Genomic DNA, 20220 nt, shown 5'->3' on the forward strand with positions numbered 1-20220 from the left:
GTCTTAGGGTTCACGAAACATTCCAGCCTGTGACTCGCGACTGGGGAAGACCTAGAACGACGAGGACACCTGCAATGGACGAGGAAATTCTTCGTGCAGTTGACGATAACCCTAATGCCAGCGTCAGAGAAGTTGCTGCTGTACAAGGTAACGTTGACCACGTCTCTGTATGGAGAGTGCTACGGGAGAACCAGTTGTTTCCGTACCATGTACAGCGTGTGCAGGCACTATCAGCAGCTGATTGGCCTCCACGGGTACACTTCTGCGAATGGTTCATCCAACAATGTGTCAATCATCATTTCAGTGCAAATGTTCTCTTTACGGATGAGGCTTCATTCCAACGTGATCAAATTGTAAATTTTCACAATCAACATGTGTGGGCTGACAAGAATCCGCACGCAATTGTGCAATCACGTCATCAACACAGATTTTCTGTGAACGTTTGGGCAGGCATTGTTGGTGATGTCTTGATTGGGCCCCATGTTCTTCCACCTACGCTCAATGGAGCACGTTATCATGATTTCATACGGGATACTCTAACTGTGCTGCTAGAACATGTGCCTTTACAAGTACGACACAACATGTGGTTCGTGCACGATGGAGATCCTGCACATTTCAGTCGAAGTGTTCGTACGCTTCTCAACAACAGATTCGGTGACCGATGGATTGGTAGAGGCGGACCAATTCCATGGCCTCCACGCTCTCCTGACCTCAACCCTCTTGACTTTCATTTATGGGGGCATTTGAAAGCTCTTGTCTACGCAACCCCGGTACCAAATGTAGCGACTCTTCGTGCTCGTATTGTGGACGGCTGTGATACAATACGCCATCCTCCAGGACTACATCAGCGCATCAGGGATTCCATGCGACGGAGGGTGGATGCATGTATCCTCACTAACGGAGGACATTTTGAACTTCTCCTGTAACAAAGTGTTTGAAGTCACGCTGGTACGTTCTGTTGCTGTGTGTTTCCATTCCATGATTAATGTGATTTGGAGAGAAGTAATATAATGAGCTCCAACATGGAAAGTAAGCGTTTCCTTGACACATGTCCACGTAGCATATTTTCTTTCTTTGTGTGTGAGGAATGTTTCCTGAAAGTTTGGCCGTACCTTTTTGTAACACCCTGTATAAGGGACGTGAACAGTTTCAGACGTTGAGTGATCACTGTGAAGGATACGTAGCTGCCGCGTACTCGTGTGACACGGCGTTATTAGCACCTGACAGAGTTGGAAAGGGGCTTCACTGTCGGTCTCCATTTAGCCAGCTGTATTTAGAGGTATGGACATACTGGCGCAAGCGGATTTCGGTGAAGATAAGCTTGGTTTCTGCAAAAATGTATTGGAACATGTAACACCTCCGTTTTTTTTCCGACCTGATCTTATCGAATAGCAGCCCAATATTTATTTTTAACATGTCCGTGAACCTAATGGGACTGGTAATCGGAACTGACTAGTACGGAAGTTGTTACTTCCCAGTTCGTCCTGTTCAATACTATAATACTGAATGTATGGTAATAATGAACACCAACACAGTTTTACTAATTACGAACTTATATTCTTCTCAAAACACAAAAAGGAGACAGCCACTGCCTTCGTCATACATATCTAACTATGGCTAGTCTCAGCACAGGCTTTCTTCATTTGCCATTATCGTCACACGCTAATCCATCACTGCATCCAACACTGCAGTCCAAGGTTAGGCCGGCGCCGTAGACGCGAAACTAAATATCGGCACTAATAATGTCACTGATCACTTTTATAAAGATTCTTCATCACTTTCCCGGTATTTATTTATTACTTAGGGGTCTAAACACGGCGATGGTGACACCCTTCTCGGTTAAAAGCCCTGTATTCCAATAATGGCCTCCACACACACACCATTCCCGCCAACCACTCTCGCGCATTTCGACACTCGCTCTCGCAACACGTCACAATCGATTTTTCGCCCTATCGACCTGTGCCGAGTGCAAAGTTATAGTAAGGGCCTACGGACCTCTTACAAACGGCCGAGATAGTACCACAATGTAAAGGGTACCGCATACGAGAGACGGATCTACATCTACATCCATACTCCGCAAGCTTCCTGACGGTGTGTTGCAGAGTGTACCTTGAATACCTCTATCGGTTCTCCCTTCTATCCCAGTCTCGTACAGTTGGTGGAAAGAAAGATTGTCGGTATGCCTCTGTGTGGGCTCTAATCTATCTGATTTTATCGTCATGGTCTCTTCGCGAGATATACGTAGGAGGGAGCAATATACTGCTTGACCCCTCGGTGATGGTATGTTCTCGAAACTTCAACAAAAGCCCGTACCGAACTACTGAGCGTCTCTCTTGCAGAGTATTCCACTGGAGTTTACCTATCATCTCCGTAACGCTTTCGCGATTACTAAATGATCCTGTAACGAAGCGTGCTGCTCTCCGTTGGATCTTCTCTATCTCTTCTATCAACTCTATCTGATACGGCTCCCACACTGGTGAGCAGTATTCAAGCAGTGGGCGAACAAGAGTATTGTAACCTACTTCCTTTGTTTTCGGACTGCATTTCATTGGGATTCTTCCAATGAATCTCAGTCTGGCATCTGCTTTACCGACGATTAATTTTATATGATCATTCCATTTTAAATCACTCCTAATGCCTATTCCCAGATAATTTATGGAATTAACTGCTTCCAGTTCCTGACCTGCTATATTGTAGCTAAATGATAAAGGATCTTTCATCCTATGTATTCGCAGCACATTACACTTGTCTACATTGAGATTCAGTTGCCATTCCCTGCGCTATGCGTCAATTCGTTGCACATCCTCTTGCATTTCAGTACAATTTTCCATTGTTACAACCTCTCGATATACTACAGCATCATCCGCAAAAAGATTCAGTGAACTTCCGATGTTATCGACAAGGTCATTTATGTATACTGTGAATAGCAACGCTCCTATGACACTCCCCTGCGGCACACCTGAAATCACTCTTACTTCGGAAGACTTCTCTCCATTGAGAATGACATGCTGCGTTCTGTTATCTAGGAACTCTTCAATCAAATCACACAATTAGTCTGATAGTCCATATGCTCTTACTTTGTTCATTTAACGACTGTGGGGAAGTGTATCAAACTCCTTGCGGAAGTCAAGAAACACGGCATCTACCTGAGAACGCGTGTCTATGACCCTCTGAGTCTCTTGGACGAATAGCGCGAGCTGGGTTTCACACGATCGTCTTTTTCGAAACCCATGCTGATTCCTACAGAGTAGATTTCTAGTTTCCAGAAAAGTCATTATACTCGAACATAATACGTGTTCCAAAAGTCTACAACTGATCGACGTTAGAGATATAGGTCTATAGTTCTGCACATTGTTCGACGTCCCTTCTTGGAAACGGGGGTGACCTGTGCCCTATCTTTTGGAACGCTACGCTCTTCTATAGATCTACGGTACACCGCTGCAAGAAGGGGGGCAAGTTCCTTCGCGTACTCTGTGTAAAATCGAACTGGTATCCCATCAGGTCCAGCGGCATTTAATGCGATCCGTCGCGTGCGATATCACCTGCGATCAATCGCTCACCTCGTCACCTCACACAAGAGAGATTTGCCGAGCAATTTCAGTCAGTATTATGAACGTCACTGTGTAGACAACTTCTACTGCTGAAAGTGAACTTCTATGTTTAGCAGCAGTTGCAGCTGATTTGCGTATCCCCACGAATACTTGCAGAACATAATTTAAAATAAACAATAATTACAATAGATGAAACTTGTTTTGAAACACTTTTCTTGCGAACTTTAGGTTTCTTTACAGAATATAATACATTTTTCACTGACGCCAAGTTGACAGTGTCCACCTTTCCAGTGTGTCAATACAACTCGTTTTATCTTTAGTAGTCCTTAATTCCTTTTTTATTCATTAGTCTTATAGTTTAACAGCGTATTTACACAGTCTATTCGACGTGTCTATAGAGTTGTTGTGAATAGGGCCGCTACTGATTACTTTTGTTATAATTTGTGCGAAGGAGAGTTAGATTACAAAAAACGACAAAGGACTTGAGTATAACTGTACAGTGCATTTGGCCTGAACATTTAAATAAAAGTGCCTTCTTAACACTACAGTAGGTACGTATGTCATTCTGATTGGAAATTAAAAACTGTACTTATTTCATAATAATTCAATCTCCTAAGAGGAAGCCCATCAGATCTACTTCTATGGCACAAGCTTCAAAATGCTAATCACTGCAAACTCGAAGGGTATATTCTGTATTATTTCTTAACATAAAAGACAAAATGGCTCTGAGCACTATGGGACTTGACATCTGTGGTCATCAGTCCCCTAGAACTTAGAACTACTTAAACCTAACTAACCTAAGGACATCACACACATCCATGCCCGAGGCAAGATTCGAACCTGCGACCGTAGCAGTCGCACGGTTCCGGACTGAGCGCCTAGAACCGCTAGACCACTGCGGCCGGCTATATAAAAGACAACGTCGGCTTCCACTTCGCTTCCCAGCGTAGTTCATGGTCCCTGAAAAACTACGGGGTGCTCAAAAAGTCTCTCCGCAGTGCCGTATGATTGTAAGCCGCGCGTGCCTTATGATTGTTCGTATGCCTGGGTTACTTCCCTTCAAGTGGACTCTCCCAACATTCCACTGTTTCGTTTATCTCAGCCAGCGTCATTAGTATCGTTGGTGTGTGTCCTTACATGTTGACGTGATCGTTTAAGTTTAGTTCCTTTGTTCGTTTGTTTAGTTTTTGTCACTGTTAAAATGGTAACCATTGAAGAACGTGTGTTTTTAGTCGAACAAGTGTTCAAAGCTGGCGGTAAATACACAGTTTTAGTTCACCAAACATTTAATTCAGTTTTCCCGGAGACAACACTCCTACATCGCGATACTGTGCGAGATTTGATTAACAGATTTCAAAGTACGGATTCAGTGACAGATGTATCGAGAAGTGGTCGTCCTAGTGTTTTGTCTGAGGATAAACTACTCTATATTTCCGAAAAAGCCAATAAGAAAACTCGCCCAGGAAATCGATGTTAGTGTCGGAACGGCCTACACAGTAGTAAGGAAAAAATTAGAACTTTTCCCATACAAAGTGACAGTCTTGCAAGAACTGAAAAATACTGACCATGGCAAGAGACTACATTATTGTCAATGGTTCAAAAATTTCGTCCAACAAAATGGAAGGGATATTCAAATGGTTCAAATGGCTCTGAGCACTATGCGACTTAACTTCTGAGGTCATCAGTCGCCTAGAACTTAGAACTAATTAAACGTAACTAACCTAAGGACATCACACACATCCATGCCCGAGGCAGGATTCGAACCTGCGACCGTAGCAGTCCCGAAGGGATATTCTTAATTAAACTTTTTTCACTGTTGAGGCGTGGTTTCATTTATCCTTGCGCATGAACTCGCAAAATGGTTCAAATGGCTCTGAGCACTATGGGACTCAACATCTTAGGTCATAAGTCCCCTAGAACTTAGAACTACTTAAACCTAACTAACCTAAGGACATCACACACACCCATGCCCGAGGCAGGATTCGAACCTGCGACCGTAGCAGTCTCGCGGTTCCGGACTGCAGCGCCAGAACCGCTAGACCACCGCTGCCGGCGAACTCGCAAAATTCTCGTATGTGGAGTACTGCAAATCCATTGTGTATTTATGAGGAACCACTTCATTCTGCGAAAATAGGAGTTTGGATTGCAATTTCTAGACGTCGGGTTGTGGCTCCCATATTTTTAAACGAATCAATAAACGCACAACGATACTGCAGTGATGTTCTGTACCCATTCATAGAAGAACTTGTGTTAAGTGAAATACTGAACGGTTATTTTCAACAAGATGGTGCAACCATGCATACAGCTCGCGTTTCAATGTCACTGCTTGCTGATGTTTTTGGTGATCTCATATTTTCACAGGGACTTTGGCCTCCACGATCGCCTGATCTAACACCATCTGACTTTTTCTTCTGGAGTGCAACGAAATCAACTGTCTATAAAAACCGTCCAAATTCCATCGATGAATTGAAAATTGCAGTATCCACTTTCACTGCTTCTGTTACAGAAGAAATGTTACAGCTTGTGTTTGGAAACATGATTAGTCGAATTGAATTGTGTTTTCAATAACAGGGGAACACTTTCAACGTTTAATGTGAAAATTTGTAACTGAAATTAATACTCAATAAATTAATAACTTGTATTTCACTGAGTTTCATTTAGGTATATTCATTCCGGCATACGGCACGCGCGGCTAACAGTCATACATCACTGTGGAGAGACTTTTTCAACACCCCTTATAAATTCTAACGTAATTTTCGTACTCAATGTCGGCAGAGTGAAACAAAACAAAACCGCACAACCACGTTTAATAAATACATAAATGAATCGCAGTCATATAGCCACACGCCGCTGCTAACCAGCGTGGCAGCCATATCGCACGCACGAATTGCATAGTTTGCCTGAGATTTCCATGCGACCCGCGATTAGCGACCGATCGCTACGATTTGCCCACAAACGTGCGATTTATGAAGCGATCGGTTGCGTGCAATGCATCGCTGCAACCCGTCTCTCGTGTGTGTAGGGCCCTTAATACACTGAGTCAGAACACTTTCTGCTGCGAAAGCCGCTACCGTTCGACAACTGGAGCGACACTACTGCTCCAAGCGGTGAGAAGGCAAACAGTTAAATACGTCGAAAGTATAATGTTTAATTACTTTTCTACTTAATTAACGAGATCATTGTTACATTTTTGCGTTCAGCGTATTATTAAATTACCAAGATACATGAATTATTACGAAACAAATATAAAAACATCCGAATAAGACTAATCCAATGAAATAAGCTACAAGTTATTCATGAAGAAATACTTTCGAATACGTCCATAATTGCATCTTTCGCTGCTGCAAGCAACATATTATAAACACATATTTCATGCATGAGAAGCGTATTTTTCTATTGTCTGATCCTTGACACGTAAAAATCTTGTATGCCGCCTAATGATTCGCCTGTTCTTAACTCCACTCGAGTTTCTAACCACGACTATTTTTGTAAATGTAATTACTTTTGCTTCAAAAGCGAATCTTTTACAGATTCTTGCCGCTTGAGGCTCACATGTGCCGGCCGCTGTGGCCGAGCGGTTCTAGACGCTTCTGTCTGGAGCCGCACTGCTGCAACGGTCGCAGGTTTGAATCCTGCCTCGGGCATGGATGTGTGTGATGTCCTCAGGTTAATTAGATTTAAGTAGTTGTAAGTCTAGGGGACTGATGACCTCAGATGTTAAGTCCCATAGTACTCAGAGCCATTTGAACCATTTTTGGCTCACATGTTAAATTGGTTTTTTCTATGTTTGGAAAGAGTTTTCTTGCTTTTGACGTTATATTATGACATCTGCGTGCTTTTCTGTTTAGCTATATGCGTGATGCCTTATTTGGCACGTTAAATAGCGCATGTATTACATTTAATACAGGTTTCTCACGTTCGACATCCACTGATTTCGCTGGAAGTGTAACGAACGAAACATCGCGTTGTTGGGTAAATGTAATTCTCCCGAGAAAGGTCCTGTATTCTGGTGTTTACAAGATTTTTTTGTTATTGAAGGAAAATGACATAGGAAATTAAAGAATCGCGAATGTAGTGTCATTTTGTTGTTGTTGTTGTTGTTGTTGTTGTGGTGGCCTTCAGTCCTGAGACTGGTTTGATGCAGCTCTCCATTCTACTCTATCCTGTGCAAGCTTCTTCATCTCCCAGTACCTATTGCAACCTACATCCTCCTGAATCTGCTTAGTGTATTCATCTCTTGGTCTCCCTCTACGATTTTTACCCTCCACGCTGCCCTCCAAAACTAAATTGGTGATCCCTTGATGCCTCAGAACATGTCCTACCAACCGATCCCTTCTTCTAGTCAAGTTGTGCCACAAACTTCTCTTCTCCCCGATCCTATTCAATACTTCCTCATTAGTTATGTGATCTACCCACCTAAACTTCAACATTCTTCTGTAGCACCACACTTCGAAAGCTTCTATTCTCTTCTTGTCCAAATTATTTATTGTCCATGTTTCACTTCCATACATGGCTACACTCCATACAAATACTTTCAGAAAAGACTTCCTGACACTTAAATCTATACTCGATGTTAACAAATTTCTCTTCTTCAGAAACGCTTTCCTTGCCATTGCCAGTCTACATTTTATATCCTCTCTACTTCGACCATCATCAGTTATTTTGCTCCCCAAATAGCAAAACTCCTTTACTACTTTAAGTGTCTCATTTCCTAATCTAATGCCCTCAGCGTCACCCAATTAATTCGACTACATTCCATTATCGTCGTTTCGCTTTTGTTGATGTTCATCTTATATACTCCTCTCAAGATACTGTCCATTCCATTCAACTGCTCTTCCAAGTCCTTTGCTGTCTCTGACAGAATTACAATGTCATCGGCGAACCACAAAGTTTTTATTTCTTCTCCATGGATTTTAATACCTACTCCGAATTTTTCTTTTGTTTCCTTTACTGCTTGCTCAATATACAGATTGAATAACATCGGGGAGAGGCTACAACCCTGTCTTACTCCCTTCCCAACCACTGCTTCCCTTTCATGTCCCTCGACTCTTATAACTGCCATCTGGTTTCTGTACAAATTGTATATAGCCTTTCGCTCCCTGTATTTTACCCCTGCTACCTTTAGAATTCGAAAGAGAGTGTTCCAGTCAACATTGTCAAAAGCTTTCTGTAAGTCTACAAATGCTAGAAACGTAGGTTTGCCTTTCCTTAATCTTTCTTCTAAGATAAGTCGTAAGTGTTCCAGTATTTCTACGGAATCCAAACTGATCTTCCCCGAGGTCGGCTTCTACCAGTTTTTCCATTCGTCTGTAAAGAATTCGTGTTAGTATTTTGCAGCTGTGGCTTATTAAACTGATTGTTCGGTAATTTTCACATCTGTCAACACCTGCTTTCTTTGGGATTTGAATTATTATATTCTTCTTGAAGTCCGGGGTATTTCGCCCGTTTCCTACATCTTGCTCACCAGATGGTAGAGTTTTGTCAGGACTGGCTCTCCCAAGGCCGTCAGTAGTTCCAATGGAATGTTGTCTACTTCGGGGGCCTTGTTGCGACTCAGGTCTTTCAGTGCTCTGTCAAACTCTTTACGCAGTATCGTATCTCCCATTTCGTCTTCATCTACATCCTCTTCTATTTCCATAATATTGTCCTCAAGTACATCGCCCTTGTATAGACCCTCTATATACTCCTTCCACCTTTCTGCTTTCCCTTCTTTGCTTAGAACTGGGTTTCGATCTGAGCTCTTGATATTCATACAAGTGGTTCTCTTATCTCCAAAGGTCTCTTTAATTTTCCTGTAGGCAGTATCTATCATACCCCTAGTGAGATAAGCCTCTACATCCTTACATTTGTTCTCTAGCCATCCCTGCTTAGCCATTTTGCACTTCCTGTCGATCTCATTTTTGAGACGTTTGTATTCCTTTTTGCCTGCTTCATTTATTGCTTTTTTTTGTTATTATCGATTTTTATGCTCGGCACTAAATACGCTCCTCATTGTAGAAACTATGTTACAAATCAACATAAACGATAGTATTCGCACTCATCCGATATTCTGTTTAGAAGCGCTGATATCGCAGTGGTAACAAAAACGAGACGGGGTGTCGCGATTATCATGTTAGACATTGGTAGTACTGACCCTACGACTTATCCTAGAAGACAGACTAAAGAATCTCAGAGGCAACTTTATAACATTTATTGATTTAGAAAAAGCTATTGACAATGTGTTTTGGAATACACTCACTGAAATTTTGAGTGTAACAGGGATAACAGAACGTGAAAGTTTATTTACATCTTGTATAGAAACCATACAGTAGTTATAGGAGTCGAAGAACATGAAAGGGAAGCAGTTGTTGAGAAAGGAATGACATAGGTCGGATTTGTAGCCTATCCCCGCCGTTATTCAGTCAGGCATTTGACAGTTCTGCGTAGTCCTTTAGTGAACAAAATTCGAGTTTACCGAGAACCGGAACGGGTGTTTGGCGGAGTTGAGGACTTCCTCACATACAGAACTCAACACGTTGTTCTTTACAGAATAAAACAGACAATTGTAAAGGTAATATCAGGAGTACGCTAAGGAAGTGTGATAGGAACGTTACTGTACAGCGTACAGGGTCCTGCAGGTATGGGTTTCATGCAGTCCATATCCTACAACGCCTTCAAAACCAATGCGCGGTATTTTCATATTCTGTTCCTCGCTGGGTGCAAAGTATTATTCCTTCAGAAATAATGAAGAGGACATTTTCGTAGGAGATTTAATGTACTTAAATTGTTCAAATGGCTCTAAAAACTATGGGACTTAACATCTGAGGTCATCAGTCCGCTGGATTTAGAACTGCTTAAACCTAGCTAACCTAAGGACATCACACACATCCATGCCCGAGGCAGGATTCGAACCTGCGACCGTAGCAGCAGCGCGGGTCCGGACTGAAGTGCCTAGAACCGCTCGGCCACAGCGGACGGCTGTTAAATTGTTTACTGAGATACGTACATGTGATTTAAATATTAACAAAATAAATTTGTTAGTTATAACAAATAGCCATACTCTGATCTTCTCAGTACAGAGCACATACTTCGAATGGCGGCAACAGCTTATGATCGATAAATAATTCAGATTGTTCAGATACATTTGGACACAAGCTATTTGTGATTGGCTGAGAGCATCGTGATGTTGATGCATTGTGATGTTGATGTAACATGATGTAACCATGACTAAGATATCAGTGGGACAAAACTCATGTAATTGTGTGATAGTAAAATTCATTTGTTATTTGTAACAAATACTCGCATCCTGGTCCTCTCACGAAGGAATCCAGGTCCAAAATGATGAACTTGTGTAACTAGAATAACAATAAAATTAACTTACTATTAATACTATTTATAGCAAATACCCACTCCCTGGTCCTCTCACTAAGGAGACCAAGTCTAAAATAACGAAAGTCACATAATTGGAGTAATAATAAATTTAATTTATTATTTGTATCAAGTCCGCACTCCCCAGTACGGACTTCAAATGACAGAATTTGCGTGATTCGAATAATAATATAATTAATTTGTTATTTATAACAAGTAACCGCACCATAGTTCTTTTCCTGTGGAATAAAAACCTCAAAACTATGAAACCTATGTAACTGGAATAACAATAGATTTTATTTTTTATTATGGTTATTTATAACAAATACCCACACCCTAAAGCCGAGAAACCTAATGTTTCAATCATGGTGCTCAGAACTCGAATGATGCATCACACTCAATTACTCCCTCAAGGGAGAGGATTCGTAATGGTCCAGAGGGGAGCGGGTGCGAGATGTGTGTGTGGGCAGGATGGTGATTCCCCTTGATGACCTCTGCACATTGCTTCTGGTATGGGGGCTGGATGGTGGTGGTTCTGCTGGGGGGTGATGGTGGGTGACCTTGCCCAGTTGCCTCACGTGTAACATGATACCCACGAATCAGCGGATTTAACCGACTGTAACCAGTTATTGCAAGGTTGCGGGTAGAACATACACTGCTTATCTACTGACGATGACCTCCCTTTAACGACGGCAGTTCTGTTTGCTAGGAAGTCTTCCGTCTCATTGCATATCTCACTGATATTTTGTGTTCACGCGGCGTGTTTTTGCACAAGTTAACTACTTATTAACTACATAGTTTTAACTTTTCTTTGCTATGTGTGCACTACCCTGTCAAAGGTTAATTTTACTCTGCCAGTTTTGTATCACACTTTTCATATGTAATGTACGAGTACTTCCTAATAAGATCACTACCCAACTGATATATTTGACTGCGACTAAATATACCATAGCTATCTAAGTCGACAAGTAGTTCATTAGATGAATAAATATTTCAGAACACCAATACTTGTGTTTTGAATGCTAACTACGGAACTGTTCTGCTGAAAAGTCTCTCACGCTATAGCTACTGAGAACACTGACTGGTCAATAAATTTCTTATTGTAGGCTAATTACCTATACAGTGTATCATTTTACTTCTTTATTGGTAGGCTATTCTTTTTTTTAGGTAACTGTATTCTAAAGGACAGAGGGTACCTGGTAGCAGCTAACTATAGTAATTAGAACCATGGATGACTTCGGGCATTGAAACCGAAACACGCATTAGCTCATGTCAGATTTCTCAAAAAATGTTCAAATGTGTGTGAAATCTTATGGGACTTAACTGCTAAGGTCATCAGTCTCTAAGCTTACACACTACTTAACCTAAATTATCCTAAGGACAAACACACACACACCCATGCCCGAGGGAGGACTCGTACCTCCGCCGGGAACAGTCGCACAGTCCACGACTGCAGCGCCTGGGACCGCTCGGCTAATCCCGCGCGGCTCGGATTTCTTGCTGTGGGGAATCGAATTTTCGAGGATACCGAGCTATAGTCGTTCCATTTACCAGTTTACCTTCCCAGCTTCAACCGTCTAGACAGCCGTCACATTAACTGTCGGGATAATTATTGCTAGCTATTGCTAACGTTTATGACAAGATTTAGGAGTTATTATTTGTGACATATGATAAGGACTATTGTTCATGCGTATTCTTCTGAAAACTAAGTTAAAATTAAATTTCGTCCGAACAGGCCTCATAGGACCCAAAAAAACACCGACCGACCGCCATGTCCTCCTCTGCCTGCATACAGATTTGAAGGGGCATCTGGTGAGCATACAATTCCCGGGCCGTTGTCAGCTTTCCCGGTCGGAGCCGCTGTTTGCCTGTCAAGTAGCTCCTCAATTGGCATCACAAGGGCAGATTGCAGCCCATTGGCCAACAGCGCTCTGCAGACCCGGACAGTCCCCTATCCAAATGCTAGCCAAACCCAACAGCACTTAACTTCGGTGATCTGACTGGAAAATGTTACTACTGCAGCAAAACGGTTGACCTCTTCTGGAAAGGGAAGAAGTTAGATTAGGGTTCAACGTACCGTTGAGAGCGAGGTAACTGAATACGAATTACGAGCTCGGATTGGGGAATGAAAGGAAAGGAATTCAGCCGTCTCACTTCTAGAGGAACCATCCCAGCATTTGCCTTAAGTGATTTAGGACTGGTACGGAGCCGTCGTTCTCCCGAATCCCGAATGCGAGAACAGTCGTCACCTTGGCTCCACCTCCCCCTGTGTAGCGTTTTTCTGTGATCGTGGCAACTGCTCTGGGAAGCTCCAGTTATTGCTGAAAGCGGCGTTCCCGTTGCTTAAGCTAGAAACTTCGTGTGCGTATTTTTTTTTAATCGTCGCGTGTGTCGAGAACAGGTTTCTGAGCAGCAGGTAGTCTTTCCTTGATATTCATTTCGGTCTTCCAGAGCCATGATATATAAGGCAACATGAGAAATATCATCATTCTTTCACAGTCAATATCAACAGAACAAAATGGAGTATATTTACGAGTGTAGCGTAGTGTAACGTTTTCTCAGCCGTTGGCAAAGGTAACATGAATTACGTGCAGGCTGTTAGGTATAATATGGCCGAAATGAGGTTTTGTTTACCCAGTACAAGGCGGTACTGACGTCTTTCTAGAAGTACGAAACAGTACAATACGAGTTTGTTATTAAGTCATCAACGAGCTGCCCATATTCAGGATAAATTTGAAGTCGGCAGTATGAAAGATATCGAAGTTCTCAACTATAAATGGATTTCTCTGAGAGAGTTTGATTCCCTTCATACTGAGAACGAGTCCCCTAACTAAAACTACAACGGAAATGTTATATCCCCTTACCACTGGCAATTGTGGTAAGCCGATGAAATGCACGGCCGATCGTCAAGGCTACTAAAATATCTGAACAGCGAAATAGGCTTAAACAGTGCAAGTAAATTAAAGCGGCTATTTGTGAAGCTAACAAGTTCTCTGGTCTGACCAGAAAACAATCTCATTTGCATGCACTTAAGAGTCATTAAAGATACCGGTTGACGTGGACAAGGAAGCAATTTGACAGTTAGTGCAGTTACTGTATTTGACAGTGTCTGTATTGTTCGATGCAAATGCCCTTCAGGCATGGATGTACACTACTTGTCATTAAAATTGCTACACCACGAAGATGACGTGCTACAGACGCGAAATTTAACCGACAGGAAGAAGATACTGTGATATGCCAATGATTAGCTTTTCAGAGCATTCACGCAAGGTTGGCGCCGCTGGCGACACCTACAACGTGCTGACATGAGGAAAGTTTCCAACCGATTTCTCATACACAAACAGCAGTTGACCGGCGTTGCCTGGTGAAACGTTGTTGTGACGCCTCGTGTAAGGAGGAGAAATGAGTACAATCACGTTTCCGACTTTGATAAAGGCCGGATTGTAGCATACCGCGATTGCGGTTTATCGTATCGCGACATTGCTGCTCGTATTGGTCGAGATCCAATGACTGTTGGCAGAATATGGAATCGGTGGGTTCAGGAGGTTAACACGGAACGCCGTGCTGGATCCCAACGACCTCGTATCAATAGCAGTCGAGATGACAGGCATCTTATCCGCATGGCTGTAACGGATCGTGCAGCCACGTGTCGATCCCTGAGTCAACAGATGGGGACGTTTGCAAGACCACAACAACCTGCACGAACAGTTCGTCTACGTTTGCAGCAGCATGGACTGTCAGCTCGGAGACCATGGCTACGGTTACCCTTGACGCTGCATCACAGACAGGAGCGTGTGCGATGGTGTACTCAACGACGAACCTGGGTGCACGAATGGCAAATAGTCATTTTTTCGGATGGATCCAGGTTCTGTTTACAGCATCATGATGGTCGCATCCGTGTTTGGCGACATCGCGGTGAACGCACATTGGAAGCGTGATTGTATGGGGTGCAATTGATTACACGTCTCGGTCACCTCTTGTTCGCACTGACCGCACTTTGAACGGTGGACGTTACATTTCAGATGTGTTACGACCCGTGGCTCTACCCTCCATTCGATCCCTGCGAAACCCTACCTTTCAGCAGGATAATGCACGACCGCATGTTGCAGGTCCTGTACGGGCCTTTCTGGATACAGAAAATGTTCAACTGATGCCCTGGCCATCACATTCTCCAGATCTCTCACCAACTGAAAACGTCTGGTCAATGGTGGCCGAGCAACTGGCGCGTCACAGTACGACAGTCACTACTCTTGATGAACTGTGGTATCGTGTTGAAGCTGCATGGGCAGCTGTACCTGTACACGCCATCCAAGCTCTGTTTGACTGACTGCCCATGCGTATCAAGGCCGTTATTACGGCCAGAGGTGGTTGTTCTGGGTACTGATTTCTCAGGATCTATGCACCCAACTTGCGTGAAAAAGTAATCACATGTCAGTTCTAGTATAATATATTTTTCCAATGAATACCTGTTTATCATCTGCATTTCTTCATGGTAAAAAAAAAAAAAGAGATGGGGCCCCTCCACGCCCGCACCAACGTGGTGACCAAACCAAAAGTTCTACTGTCACCTCCGTAAACATGTTAGTTATCTAGTGGGTGGATCACAGGATGCTGGGCTGTGATGTTGTCCGTGCGTCTGGGTAAGGCTACGCATTAACACGGTCCATCAGGTGATAGATAGTGGACGAAACGCGAGTGAGGGTAGCGATTTGAAGAGCAGAGGGAAAAAAGTGCCATGGCTCGTGCCGTGGGAAAAAAACCTCTGCGACAGTGGGATGGGTAGTAAGAGCAGTAGTGGCTTACTAGCTGCGATAGTTCATGCAAGGTTGGATTTGTTAGTATAGGTATCATGCATCATTACCGTGACAGGCGATGGCGATGTGTCCCAGTTGCTGCGGCTGCTACTTTCCCGGAACAATCAATATCGTTATACAGTAGTGGGAGATCGGCCATAGATCATCTCACTGTGTGGGGGATGTGTGGAGCTTGTTTGCATGCAGTGTACGGTACGGCTTCCCTGTATGGTGCCAGTAATTCGGCAGTGTATTTCAGCTGGATATCCAGTAAGTGCGTCTGATTAACAGGGGCTCGCCTGTGCTGCTATGTTTGCGTAAGCTTGGCCATAGATGTTATGTCCTTGCAAGTATGTCTTTTGGTCTTTTATGTTTCCATCTATGGTTGTGGTCGTAGTTCCCCAGATTCAGAATAAACGGGTTCTGCGAATGTCTGGAGTTTCTGTATAGTCTTGTGGTGAGTTTGTGGATTACCTCCGTGGGAGTCTCAAGTCGGTATTCCCGGTGAAGGTCCGCGATGCGTGTGTATCGTGGAGCATTGCTTATGATTTTGAGTACCTTGTTTTGTATGAGCTGCAGACGGCGCAGGCGTGTAGGCGCAGCGTATCCCCAGACGGGAGCTGCGTACGTCATCAGGGGTCGGATAAGTGTCATGTACATGGACCTCGACACCCTTCTGTTCAGTGTGCTACGCCTGTTGAGCATAGGATAAAGCTGTTTGAGCCTCGCGCTAGCTCGGTTGGTCATGTGTTGTATGTGGTCCCCCCAGAGTAATTTCCGGTCCAGCCAGACACCGAGGTATTTGACTTTCTCGCGGAAACGTATTGGGCGTGCATGTAGAGTTATTGGTCTGCAGTAGCGGTGTTTGCGCAGTTGCTTCGGTCTTCTCGTGAACAGAACGGCTTCGCACTTGTCGACGTTTACTCTAACACGCCATTTCTCCAACCAAGGCTCAGCCACTCTGAGTGCAGTCTGTAGGCGTGACGTAATATTTGATGGTTTCCAATCTTGCGCAAGGATGGCTGTGTCATCCGCGTAGATTGCCATCATTGTGTTGTGTGTGGTTGGGAGATCGTTTATGTAGAGGTTAAACAGTAGGGGCCCTAGGATGCTTCCCTGGGGTACTCCCGCGTGTATACCATGTAGTGTTGACTGTTTTCCCTGCACGTCAGTGTTGAAACTCCTGTCTGTGAGGTATGAGTGTATTAGACGCAGCAGCCCGTCGGGGAATCCCGCGTCGCTGAGTTTGCGGATGAGGCCGTTGTGCCATAGACGGTCGAAAGCCTTTTCGATGTCCAGGAACACTGCCCCTGTAGCTTTGTTTATGTTGAAGCCATGTGTTATGTGTTCAACGACCCGTAGGAGTTGTTGTGTTGTGGAGTGGTGATTTCTGAAGCCGAATTGCTCCGGTCTCAGGATGTCATTTGTTATGCAGTGCCTAGTGATGCGTTTGAGAATCACCTTCTCAACAATCTTACTGAGCGAGCTCAGAAGGCTGATGGGTCGGTAATTTTGTGGGAGGCTGTGGTCTTTCCCCGGCTTCCTGAACATCAGGACCTTGGCCGTCTTCCAAAAGGCGGGGAAGTGTTGGTGTTTTAGTATGGCATTCGTTATGTGTGTTAGGTATTCAGTTGCTTTATCCGTGAACTCCTGGAGGACACGGTTTTGAATGCCATCATGACCAGGGGCTTTCCTAGCAGCGGAATGCATTATGGCCCAGGAGACTTCGGCTGTGCTAGCATGTCGAATGTCGTCGCGCGATGGTTGGGCTAGAATGCGTGTAACCTCTTGGTCAGTAGCAAGTGTGAACGCTGGATCTGATGGTACCAGGTTCGGTGTGAATGACGCTGCGAGTGTTCGGGCCATTAGTTCTGCTTTCTCTTCCGCTGAGTATGCAGGTCCGTCGGGCCCTTGAAGTGTTGGCGTGTATATTTTCTCCCTGGTGAAGTGTCGGGCTAGTTGCCACACGCCAGGTCGTGTGGTGTCCAGCCCTTCGAGTGTGTGGTTCCACTGTTGTGTTCTATGTGTTTGTATTTTATCGTGTATGATGCCCTGTAGTCTGTTAATGTGCCGTTTGAAGTACGGACGCCTGGTGCGCTGCCATTGTCTCCTGAGGCGATTCCTCATCGAGATTAGGCCCAGGATTTCCTGGGGCAGGGCCGCACTATGTTGTTGTGAGGTGCGATCAGGTATGGTGCCTGCCATTGCGTCCTGGACGGCGTTAGTGAGGGTTTCTACTGCCTCGTCGATTTGTGCTGTTTCATTAATTTCGTGTATAGGTGGGATGTGGCTATCGAGCGTTTGCTTGAACCTTGTCCAATCCGCACGCCCGTAGTCCAACATCTTACGTTGTTCCATGTGCTGCAGTGTTTCCTCAATGTATAGTATTACAGGTTGGTGGTTTGAGGGCAGATCGTTTTCAACGGAAACGTTGAGTGTCGATGTAATGCCCTTGATGAGGGCCATGTCTATCACGTCTGGCCTGTGTCCCCTCTGATAGGGAATGTGCGTCGGTTCAGTCGGCGCTAGTATGATGTAGTTTCTGCCAAGTGAATGTTCGTACAGTTTTTTGCCGTTGGGATTTCGTATGCGTGAATTCCATTCTGGGTGTTTTGCGTTCAGATCTCCAGCGACTATTACTCGCGGTGAAATGTTGAGTAGGGTGCTGATATCGCGTGTTGAAATGCCTACAGGGCTGTTGTATACCGATATCAGTGTGGTGTAGGCTCCGTTGAACTTGACTCTGACGGCCGTAGCCTCGATTTTTTCCAGTTCAGGGAGCACTATGTTTGTGTGCTCAATGTCTTTGTGTATGACGATTGCAGTTCCACCTGCCACGGCGCCGCCCGGTCGGTCGGTACGATAGACACAGTAGCCAGGAAAGTTTAATTGTTTGTGCGGTTTGAGTTTAGTCTCGCTCAGTAGCGCGACAAGGATTCCCTTGCGCTCCATGAACGCGGCAAATTCTGCCCTTTTGTTGTGGATCGAGTCTGCATTCCAGAACAGGATCCGTGATAGTGTGTGTGTGTCTGCGTTATGGGCCGGGTGTGGCGTATTATTCATGTAAGAGTGTGAAAGAGTGTTGTGATGGCAGTGTGTATGACAGCCCAGTATTGCCCGGGTTCGGCGCTCATGAGCTGGGTGATAAGTGTAGTGACGGCCATCAGCACCTTGGTAAGGATTTCAATGGTCGTGTGTCGGGGGAATAGTGTTTCCAGTATCCCCCCAGGTGATGTGTTGGTGTTAGGTGTGGCAGCCTGAGGTGCTGTTGTGGTGTTAGCGGCCGCTTGTGCAGGTATTGGTGTGTTGTTTGGGGCGGCATTTGTGTTTCGTGGTAGAGGTTGTGGCGCCTGAGTTACTTCTGTGGTGAGGGGGATGGTAGTGTGAGTTACAGTCTCGGTGTCTTGTTGACTGTTTTCCTGTGTGTTGCTGTTCTGTTGTTGCTGCGTGGCCTGTTGTGGTGATTTCGTGTTCCCCGCTCTGTGTTTGCGTGTACGTTTATTCCGCCTCTGGGCTTGGGGTTCGGGGGGTTCTTGTGTGGATGTGTTTTCTTGTATTCACAAATTGCGAATGCGATGTTACAACTGCTCTGTGGTTGTCTAAAGATAAATGAAAATTTCTGCCGGGCAGGATCTCGAACCTGGATTTCCTACTTGTCCCTATTGTCGCCTTAACCACTTAGACTACGCGTGCCGATCCGAACTTCCATAAGTCATTGTGTCTACGTCCCATAAGTACTCGCACGCTGTTCGTCTGATTCCAAAATAGGCAAAACAATGCTTTTCTCATCACTTTGCCTTGCGTTGGCATGAAAGACTTTTAGTGGAGTGTCTGTATATGCATGTCTCAAGGACATCTACATCGAACTATACAGCCTCTGTCAAATACAGACACTGCAATTTTCGATAAGCAGTGAATTTGGCTTCGAGTCTCGGTCCGACAGAAAAGTTCATATGTCTATAGCAAACCATTCGGCTGTTGTAAGATCGTATTTGCAATTTGCGAATACTTTTGATACTAAAGTGACTTGACCAGACGTGTAGCGTGAGCTTGGCCGTCATTACGCTACTGAATTGGCCCGTTCTTCTATGAAGACGTAGTAACTGGCGAGTTATATCTCAGATAATCTGGAAACACAGACTTTACTCGTCATTTAAACTTCTTTAATATTGATAGATTTTTCTGACAAGCTCACACCTTTTCCCTAACCACAGTAGTTTCTAGGGACCCTTCGAAATCATGTGACATTAATAAATGTGCATTAGAAACCAGGAGAAATGCAACGTAGATCGAAACAATGCACATTTAAAGGAATAAGAGAGCGGTTGTACGACGTGAGAACTGTCTGAGCCTAGAGCACACTAATAGATGTGTGGGATGGGCACATTTGTGAAAAGCTGTACTTATTCTGATGATAGAAAACTGAAACATGCGTTATTTTTCTACATAACCTCCCTGGACTTCAATGCAGTTTTCCCGACGTTTTACGAGTTTTTTTACTTCATCAGAAAATACGTTTATCGGTTGCA

This window comes from Schistocerca cancellata, chromosome 1 (genome assembly GCF_023864275.1).
Source record: "Schistocerca cancellata isolate TAMUIC-IGC-003103 chromosome 1, iqSchCanc2.1, whole genome shotgun sequence".
Lineage (NCBI taxonomy): Eukaryota > Metazoa > Arthropoda > Insecta > Orthoptera > Acrididae > Schistocerca > Schistocerca cancellata.